Source organism: Musca domestica, unplaced genomic scaffold (genome assembly GCF_030504385.1).
Source record: "Musca domestica strain aabys unplaced genomic scaffold, Musca_domestica.polishedcontigs.V.1.1 15, whole genome shotgun sequence".
In the NCBI taxonomy this organism is placed as follows: Eukaryota; Metazoa; Arthropoda; class Insecta; order Diptera; family Muscidae; genus Musca; species Musca domestica.
In genome coordinates, this window is record NW_026712207.1 from 12,400,021 (window position 1) to 12,410,905 (window position 10,885).

Sequence of the window (10,885 nt, forward strand, 5' to 3'; positions counted from 1 at the left end):
TCTCACTATGGAAATTAAACCATAAAACCATGTAAACCAATTCATCACCATCTCAATCAACTCATTGAGATGTGATTAGTTCAATTGTTAATTCATTTTTTGCGTTGAGTTCATTCACTTTTACACACACACACATGTACAAGTACCTCAATATCGAAATAATAGGTCAATCTCTACACTTCACAATTAGATGCCGTTAAAAAAAATGTTGAAGTCATGCACATTTTTCATACCCTCATAATATTTTCATGTATTTGCAACATTAATTTGCAACATTTTTTTATGTGGCTGATTTTCGATTTTTTTGGGGTGGGCGTTAATGGCTATATTTTGCAATGATTTGATGCCCCAAAAACCAGAGTAAATGGGGTTGTGTTATTTGATGCCAATTATTCGTGCATTCGGCTATTGCAACTCGAAATGCTTCTTCAGTTTTGAGGTGATGGCAATAACAAAACAAAGATTAAAAAAATACAACAAATACGGCATTGCAAAATGTCTTCAATGATGAATGAATGTGAGGTGTCAACCCAAGTTGGGGATATTATTTCTCTAATAAGATATCCGAAGCAGAGTAATACAAACTACCTTGTCTCTTCGTCAACAGATCACCAGAGTTGGCATTTTGTTTTCTTCATTGCGTTTTCGTATTCTTTTCTTATGGAAATTAGCACCTACCGCCTAGGGTTTTGTCTGAAATCAAATCTCATTCGATATCGAAATAATTGGTTTTTTATTTAAATATAGCAGCTACCTGTCTTACGAGAAATCTATGCCACAGCAACCCATCTGTTGACAGTGGCATATAAATGTGGTCTGATAAGTTGTGGTTTAGTTGTGACACCCAATGTGTAAAGTTAGAAGGGGGAGTGATACAGAAACCACATCTTGTATTTTTGGTCGGAAGGGAAATTATGTTATTGTGGCCCAATTAAAAAAAAAACATTAAATATTCGTCTGGCTTTGAGGATGAAATGTGTAGGGTGCCCTAATATTTAATTTTTATGCATGAAAAATCAGAACTCGAATAGAAAAATGCCGTTTTTTTATAAAAATACAATAAAAACAAGTTAAAAAGTGTCAGTCGGTTTTTCCGACAGATGTATACCCTCAGCCAATGTTCGATTATCTAAATATATTTTGATTTTTGTTATGATTATTCAAACTGTTGACCCTTCATCGAGTACGTTCCGAAGGAATGGGCCAATATTGTCCACTTCGTATCGGACCTAAATAAATATTTTGCGACGTGCCAGTTTTGATATAGTCCAAACCTGGCATGTCGCAATATTTATATCATATTTATTTAGGTCCGATACAAAATGGACAATATTGGCCAATTCCTTCGGAACCTATTGGCTCATGCCTTCGACTACTTCCTTCACTTATTATGAGATATATGATAATTTTTAGAAAATGTGCGTGAGGCACCAGATATAGTGGACCGAAGTATTCCATTTTAATACTTCATCTAATACAGATAAAAAATATTGATATGGGCAAAATTACAAGAAAATCGAACATTTATATCCAATTTTATGCGAAATCATAAATTCCGATGAAATCCATGTTTATATCACGTTTCAGGTTGGGGGAAATATTTAGATATAACATGTTGTAAGGAATCGCTGACTTGTTTCGCAGGTTATGGCAGATAAAGTATTGAAAATTGTGATCCTTTGTGGATGAGGTACCAGAAGGGACTCGCAGGTATATATCATTTTTAAAACAGATCTTGTGTTAGCAAAAATGTTAAAATATGTAAAGTTTGAAGGTACCAAAAGGAATGCTCCCATCTCTACCATTTTTATTACAGATCTTGGTTTGATGGAAATACTGAGATGCATCAAGTCTGAATAGAATCGGATGTTAATTTCGCGTTTTATGAGCTACATGGATATTAAAAATTTTGACAGCAGATCATGTGTTAGTAGAAATGGGAGGTGTGAAATATGAAGATAATCGGATGCATAATTCGTATTTTATGATCGTTTTGGTTATTCAAAATGTTGACCCTCGGGAATAGAGGTAATGGAAGGAATGGAATACAGTGTTGATAGAAATATTGAGATGTGTCAAGTCATTTTATAAAAGTTATAATTATTCAAAATTTTGATCCTTTGTGGGGGTACTTATGGAGTATGCCTTATTGTCCATTTTCGCCCCTGACGTAGCACCAATGCAAATATGTATTAGGATTTGCAAAGTTTGAGCAAAATCTGATTATCGTTTCATCTTCTGTGCAGTAAAAGAGTTTTTTTGTTTTGAAAATATCGACCTTTTGTGGGGGATGACCAGAAGGAGTGGACCGATATTGCTCATCTCCGAGCTCGATCTAAGTTTGATAATAATGTTATGATGTACCAAGTTTGGACCAAATCGGTTACTCCCTTCGAGGGTTATCGTGCGCACCAGCCAGACAGACGACTTCAAATGTCCTAAAATGGATTTGGTCCAAGGAGTCCTAGAATCTAAAGCCTTTATTTCGATCAGACACGTTTTGGCCGTATTAAATGATATCTGTAGCCATATGGCTGAGGGGATACAAATACAATGAATATTTATGTTATAATACGATGACTATTTTGCATCAATGTTCCCAAAAAAGCGAAAATATATTTTGGAAAAAAAGACCAAAACCCACTTTGTTGACTTGCCAGGAAAAGTCCTTGAAAAAATCTTAAAAGCTACAATATTTTACCAGAAAGTCCAAATTTATGGATTGTAAATATTCTCTTTGTCAGGAAGGAAGAACATGAAGAAATCTTTAATGTGAACATATTTCTTAAAAAATTTCACTCGGTTTATAAGCATGTATTCCTTAAAAGTAGTGAAAACCATTATTATTTGCCATGAAATTCTAAAAACAAAAAAAAAAAAAACTCAGTTTTCTCAGGAAGTGTTCGAAAAAGTATTCTTAAAAAATCCATAATATTTTACTAGGAAGTTCTTGAAAAAACCCACGATTGGTGACCAGGGTATTTCTTAAACATATTCTTAAAATTAAATACGATTTTCGATATAAAATGTCTTTAAAAACAATTTCTTAATGAGTTCAATATTCTTTTTCCCATGAAATCCTCCATTTTTTGTTAAGAAATCCTTGAAAAGACACAATTGTGAAAACTGTGATAACTTTCCACGAGGGTCTAAGGGTCTTTCCAAAAATATTCTTAAAAATGCATGACTTTTTTACAGGAGTTCCCTCACGAAAACTAGTAAGTCCTTAAAATAATACACTTAAAACCCATATTTTACAGGGAGTTCTTGAAACATCAATTCTTGATGGCTAGGAAACATTTTTTTAGAAATTCACGAATTTCGGTTAGGAGAACTATGGTTTTTTGTCAGGAATATAATGTAATACATCATTTTTTTAGGAAGTTCTTTAAAAAAATCGGCGAGTTGTGGATATTCTTAAAAGTGTTAAGTTTTACGATTTTCGTTGAGATCCTTCAAAAACAATTTCTTTAAGAATTCAATATTTTTGTCATTATAAAATCATCGATTTATTGACATTAGGTCTTTGAAAATTATGAAAATACTGCCATGCCATGAGGTTCTTACATAATTTCCCAAAATATGTTAAATATGTTCTATAAGGATGTTGTCGAAAAAATGTTCTTGAAAAATGTTCATGACTTTTACAAGGGAGTCCTTGAATAAAAACGCCATTTTCATTTGGGGTTCTTTAAAATTATATACTAAAAATTGATAATTTTTTCTTAAGAGATTCTTGAAAATCCTTACTTGAATACTTTTGAATGAAACTCTTGAACGTTACATTATTGAAATCAAATGGGAGGATATTATGTGAAAACTATATCCATACACCTTGTTCCGAAATTTGAACAGATTATCACACCATTTTCCATATGGTACATACATTTTTGGTGTTAGGTATGTAATGTACATTCATGAGGAAATTTACCTCAGATTATATTTTAGTTCTTTTTTTAACTATTTAAAATTTATTAAAATAAATCGGGACGGCGCGAACGCCATTCCCGGCTATCAAAAATTACACGCACGAGTTATTCACATTAGGAATAATCGCGGAGGTCAACTCAGTCGTAGTGCAATGACTAAGCCTCACTCCGGGGGAACCGCCTTCATGATCACGGTAACCCCTACGCCAGGTAAGTATGCTTTTCGCTGTCAATGGCAAACTACTTTAGGAGCGATGATTTCAAACTCAATGAGAATTATAAGGAAGACAAGAATCAGCGAACAAGTATTTGTGACAATGAAAATGGATTTTTGTATGAAATCTTGTATAAGAGGGTGATTTTGTACAAAACCCATATGGCGAAATGGTGGTTAGTTGTGTATCTTGTAGATACACATTGGAGTGCTGCACCAGTGAATGTTAAAAATATGTAAGGGAAATTAATGTGGTACTGTGTGAAGGCTATCCCTGCAGGAAAATAAATTGGTTTAAAACTAATTTAAAATTAGTTAAAAAAAAACCACAACTAGTTATTTTTCTGACTTATTTCCTTTACGCCAACTAACTATTTTAACATGGGGATGAGCTAGGCAGTGGACAATTGTCCATTCCTGCATTACTTTGAAACTAAATATAAACTAGTTACTTTTAAACTAACTATAAACCAATTACTTTTAAGCCAATTTTTAGTCAGTTAAAGAATATGTTAAAAAAGTTCAAAAATTTATTTTTTTATTTATTTGTTTTTTTTTTTTTTGTTAATTAAATTCTTTATTTTCTATTTGAAGGAGGAGTGCTATTTTCAGATATCCTGGCTGCACTGTTTTTCTAAGCATATGTACTTGTGTATTAAGGTTAGCAGCACTAGCTTGTATTATTGTACGTTGCATTTATATCGAAGTATTTTGGAAATGTAATATGCGAATTATTGCAAAGTAGTTTGATATAACTAATCATCTTTGTTTTTTAGGGCTGTTTTTTCTCTTATATGTGTTTTGTTTTTGCAATTTATTTTCGTTTCGGTGTTTGAAGTGGTTGATATCCAGATGACTTTTCAACCAATTTGAAGTTAGTTGTAGAATAATGCATTTATAACTAACGATTTTCTCAACTGGTTGAAAAATGCCCCGCTGGTAAGTTAGTTAGTAAATGCATTATTCTACAACCAACTTCAAATTGGTTGAAAAGTCATCTGAATATCAACCAGTTGTGATTTATTACCTTCTGATCTCCAGATGACTTTTCAACCAATTTATAGTTAGTTGTGGAATAATGCATTTATAACTAACGATTTCTTCAACTGGTTGAAAAAAATCTTGCAGGGTATGCTACGAGGATGTCGTGTAGCACTCTAATATCAATACCCACAAGTATGAATGTGTGTAGATACAAACACAGAGTGCGAGCAATAAATGTTATTTCTCAGATACTCATCCTTGGGTAAAACGAATGAACTGCGTGAAATGTTATCTCAATTGGTTGGAAATGCGTCCTTACTTGGTGTACAAAAAATATGTATATGAACAGAACAACGAACAGGCGGACAATTGAGTCGAAATGTAATTTAATGATATGCCTTTTCAGGGATATGTTCGCTGAGTTTTGAGAACATTTTAAAGATTTTTTCTTTTACAAAGGGGTAATTCTACAAATGCTCACAGCTTGATTATAGCTACATATTAATCGGCAGATTAAAAATTGGCAGCTAATCTCATTCTGAAATTATAGAAAATTCATTTACCATACTCCCCTCGTATGATATCTCAACAATTAATTGAATTAGTTACCACGCAATTGAGATTTCTTGTCCTTCAAATGTCTGACAAAAAAGTGACTGCGAGTTCAAGGGATGTATTCAAAATACTAGGAGAGAGATTATTGTTTCTTTGACAGGTTTAAAGGGTGATACATTAGGAAACTGCTGAACTTTAATGATGAAAGTTAAGGAATTTAGAACAATGTTGGCATGTTTGTTCTAAATTTTATTTTGAGAGTGCATTTGTATAGATAAAATGGAAAAATGTCTTCGATTTCGGAGACATATAGGTGCACGATATCGTATAGCCCCCATATAACGGTACCCCCCGATATTCGGCATTTTGATGATTTTAGCCAAGTTTTTCAATGGAATTGTCTTAAGATCCACACAAGCACTCCTTCTGATTGCTTTACCCCTTACAAGAGTATGACCTAAATAGGTCCACGTTTTAGTATAGCGCCCATATAACTGAACCCCCTCAACATTCGGTATTTTAATTTTAGCCACATTTTTCAATGAAATTGTCTGAAATTCTGCACAAGGAGTTCTTCGTGACTACTTTACCCCCTGGAAGAGAATTATCTTTATAGGTCCACGATATCGTATGTCCGCCATATAACGGCACCTCCCGATCTTTGGTATTTTGATGAATTTAGTCAAATTTTTCAATGTAATTGTCTGAAAATTCACAAAAGAGTTCGTTATGAGTATTTTATCCCGTGGAAGAGAATTGTCTCTATAGGTCCACGTTTTAGTATAGCGCCGATATAGCGAAACCACCCGATAGTTGGTATTTGTATTATTCTTGCCACAGTATTCATCGGAATTATTTCAAATTTCGTATATAAAGTTCGCAAATTACTTTTGCAGGACCACGTCTTCGTATAGCTCCCAAATAGCGGTTTTCATTAGAGCAGTATTTTTCCACAGAATTTTTTTTGGAAAATTTTAAAGTTTCTTCGGGTATAAAAAGTTCGGAACTTAGCTGCTTTTTTATTTGTTTGAAATATTACTGGACTTTGGAATTTTTCCAAAGATATTTTGATGGATTTTTAGACATTATTTTAAAAGCTGCGTAAAGGCTATTAGTCGAGAATTTTGTTAATATAGTTTTTATACCCTACAACACTATGTGTTGGGGGTATTATAAGTTTGATTGGGCCAAAAATTATGTAACACCACGAAATATTGATTTCACACATAGGAAAGTATATATGGATCTTCCTAGCTCGACGAGCTGAGTCGATCTAGCTATGTATGTCCGTCCGTCCGTCTGTCCGTCTGTCCGTCTGTCCATGTTAATTTGTAATCACTCTACAGGTCGCAATTATGGTCCGATCTTCACGAAATTTAAAATGGTGGTGGGGCTAGGGTCAGAATAGAACCCTATTTCTTTTGGTGATGATCGCATAATATTTAGGGGTTGAAATGGACCAAAAACTGAAAAAAATCCTGATTTTACACTTGCTCTACAGGTCGCAATTATAGACCAATCGACGCGTAATTTCGCATGTACCTAGAGCTTAGGGCTGGCAAGAAGCCTACCAATTTGGGTGGTCATCGGATAATATTTAGCGAGTAAAATAGACCATATCTTTTTTGTTGAAAAAATTCAAAATTTTTCATTAAACCGCGAATGTTTTAAATCCCGGCGAAATCACAAAGCCATGACACGGTTACTTCTGATCTTTACATTGATGTTAAAATCCAACAAAACGGATATATAGAAAATATGTGCGATATATATGTTTATAAAAGAAGATATGCTTGAAAAATCTCTTATATGTCGAGAACGGCTGAACTGATTTCGACAGTTCTCACTAATTCAGAATGGCCTCTTGGCAGGAAAGAAAAAACGTCTAAAAAAATCGCATAAAAATATCTCTGTAAAGATGAAAATATTGATTTTGTAACATTTTCTCATATTTTTTCAATTTTGTCATATTTTTGGCATATTTTCATTTTGAATTAAACATTTGGTAATATTTCTACAGCTAACAAAACTAAGTAGTTAGGATATCAGGATATCATATACAGATCGCATTTATGGCCCGATCCTTACGAAATTTTGCATGGGGATAAGAAGAGGGTCAGAATAGAAGCCTACTCTTTTTGGAGATGATTGCCATATATTTGGGGGTTGAAATGGACCAAAAACTGCAAAATTGTCAGCAGGTCGTAATTATCGCCCGATCCTCACGCACATTTGAATAGTCGCACATTGCAAAAGACAAGCAGTTTCGGATGGCCATCCAATGGTGGTGGATGGTTTTCTTTTATTATTTGTCACAATATCTTGTGGAATTCTTTCGAGTATCTTGCCTATATAAACTGTATCGTTTATTATAGTGTTGTAGGGTATTCAACGGTCGGCCCCGCTCGACTGTAGCCTTTGCTTACTTGTTAAAGATAAGTTCGTGAATTTTTAGAATTTTTTGAAGGGTTATTTCCGGCATATTTTTAAATTATTATTGCTATGACTAACAAGATATAACCACGGATTTTTTTACATTTTTTTGACTACTTCGTGGATTTTTTTTTAAAGTTTTCTTTGATGGAATATTTCAAAGCTATAATTATATTTTTTTTAAAACAAAATTCAAAAACAATTTTGTTGATTTTTAAATATTATTTAAATATTATTTTATTTTAAATATTATTTAAAGGCTTTAGTAGTGATTTAAAAAAAAGAAAAAAACATTTTGTCACAGATTATTTTATGGATTTTGGAAAATTGTTTGAAGGACTATTTAAAGGGTATAACCGTGAATTGAATCTGAAAAATTTATTTCAAAGGAAATTTCAGGGAATTTTGAATATTATTTAAAGGATTTTTTAAGGGTATAATTGTGAAATCTTTTGAACCCTTTTTACTTATGGATTTTTAAACATTCTATTCTAAAGCTATATATGTGGATTTTTTTTTTAAATTTTTAACAAGGACTATATCGAGCTTTTTTAAGGTTTTTATTTTCAAGGACTATGTCAATCTTATGAAGCTATATTTCACTGCGTGTATTTATTTTAATAATTTCGGGTACATTCCAGCAGAAAGTTGAGCTAAAAATAGAAGACACGTGTATCGGCATTTCGAAAGTTTACATCGCAAAGTAACCTAATAGAGGGGACAAGTTCCCTCCTCTTCCACACTTTTGGAAATTTTCGGATTAACATTCCTCGAAATCCGTGCATTTTAGGTATATGCCTTCAGTAATTTTGCAGATAAAAATATGAAAAATATTTTAGTCGATAATTTTAAAACCCAAGTTACATTTAAATATGATATCAAATGTTAGACTTCTTCCCTGTTCTTTACTCTCTCTTCAGGCAAATTCCGATTACAAAATCAGGAAAATATTTCTGCTCTCGATTCATTTGAACCAATAATTGTACATTTTCAAAAACAGTAGGCTTTAATTCTGACCCCAAATCTCTCCCTACCCAAAATTTCGCAAGGATGGGACGATATACTGTATATAATACCCTCAACACTACTATGGGTGAAGAAAAACTTTATAAAAATTATAACTCAAAATTGTAAGTCAAATTTAAAAAATCGCATGCGATAAAAAATATGACAAAAATTTTAAAAAATTAACAAAAAAATATTCACATTTTTATTGCCATATTTGTATGCGATTTTCGTAGATTTTATCCTTTTCTGGCAAGAGACCATTCCAAATTGATTAGAATTGTGAAAAAGTTATGGCTAATTTTACCCGCCAAATATTGTCCGATGACCGTCCAATTTGGTAGGCTTCTGTCCAACCTTAAACTCTTATTTGAATATTTTTCAAGGACTTTTAACATTTTTCGATGTTTCATTCATATTTCAAAATTATAATTGTGGATTTACTCAAGGCAACTTTTTGGTTCACCCTGTTCACACAATACCCACAGCTAGCAATGTGGTTTAGTGCATGGATAATACGTGCTAAATCCACTGATTTAGTTTGGATGCAATTATATCTAAAGCCGGTTAATCTAATGCAAGAATCTTGTAAATTGTTTGTGATAAATAACCAGAATTGTTACGATTCTTAAATAAATGGTGATTATATTTAAATCTAGTCATTAAGAATGAACTCGTGCACATACACATGCACACATAATTATGTCCATATGTGTATGTGATTAAATAAAATTAACATAAAATGAAAATGCAATCCGTTAAACAAACGAAACGAAACCTTAGCCTTGTTATTTCATTTGTTAAAGTCAGGGTGACAAATTTTTAATTAAATGAAAAATAAATAGTAAACAAATAATCTAGTTTTGATGGAGTGCCACTTTTATTAATGGAGGCGATTGATTGATTAGTTATGTATTTTGGTCAACAATAAATGTTGAAATTGATGTAAAAACAGCAGAAAGTCAGGCAATAAAATTCGCTTAAATGACCATGATTAACGATCGGTGTTATTAACACGTTAAAGCAATAACATAAAATTTTATAAAATTATATTAGAATAAATTGGGTTTTGTTAGAAAAAAGCAATAAACGCTTAAGACTGCTTCAAGGCTTTAATTTTTAAAAGAAGTATTTCAAAGCTGTAAATATGGATTTTTAAGGGACTATTTCAAGGCTATAAAATTGGATTTTTAAGTTTTTTTTTGAAAATTATTCAAGAGCTAAAAACTTGGATTTTTATTCCAAGGCTATTCCAGGGCTATAAACGTGATTTTTATTAAGAAGCTAATTATTATGAAGGCAAAAACGTGGACTTTTCAAGGACAATTTCAAAGCAATAAACGTCGATTTTTATACCCTCAGCCATATGGCTACAGAGGGTATATATCATTTGATACTGTCAAAACGTGCCTAGTCGAAATAACGGTTTTAGACGCTAGGTGTCTTTGGACCAAATCCGTTTCAGAACATTTGTAGTCGATCTAGCGATGTCCGTCCGTCTGTCTGTCTGGCTGGCTGGTGCGCACGATAACTCTCGAAGGGAGTATCCGATTTGGTCCAAACTTGGTACATCGTAATATCTTTGTCAAAAAAGAACGAGTTCGGAGATGGACAATATCGGTCAACTCCTTCTGGTACCTCCTCCACAAAAGGTTGGAATTTGCAAAAAAATATATTCTTTGCACAGAAAGAGAAAGGATAATCCGATTTTGCTCCAACTTTGCAAATCCTAATATTTGCGTCAGTACTCGGTCAGGTGTGAAAA

General features: G+C 32.8%; 1 non-coding gene across 1 annotated transcript; it reads right to left on the minus strand.

Annotated features, from left to right (window-relative positions):
* Positions 1 to 3,983: 3,983 nt before the first annotated feature.
* Positions 3,984 to 4,147, minus strand: LOC131801308 (U1 spliceosomal RNA). Its single transcript, XR_009341774.1, has one exon. It is a non-coding gene; the product is annotated as a U1 spliceosomal RNA (small nuclear RNA).
* Between the last annotated feature and the right edge of the window lie 6,738 nt (positions 4,148 to 10,885).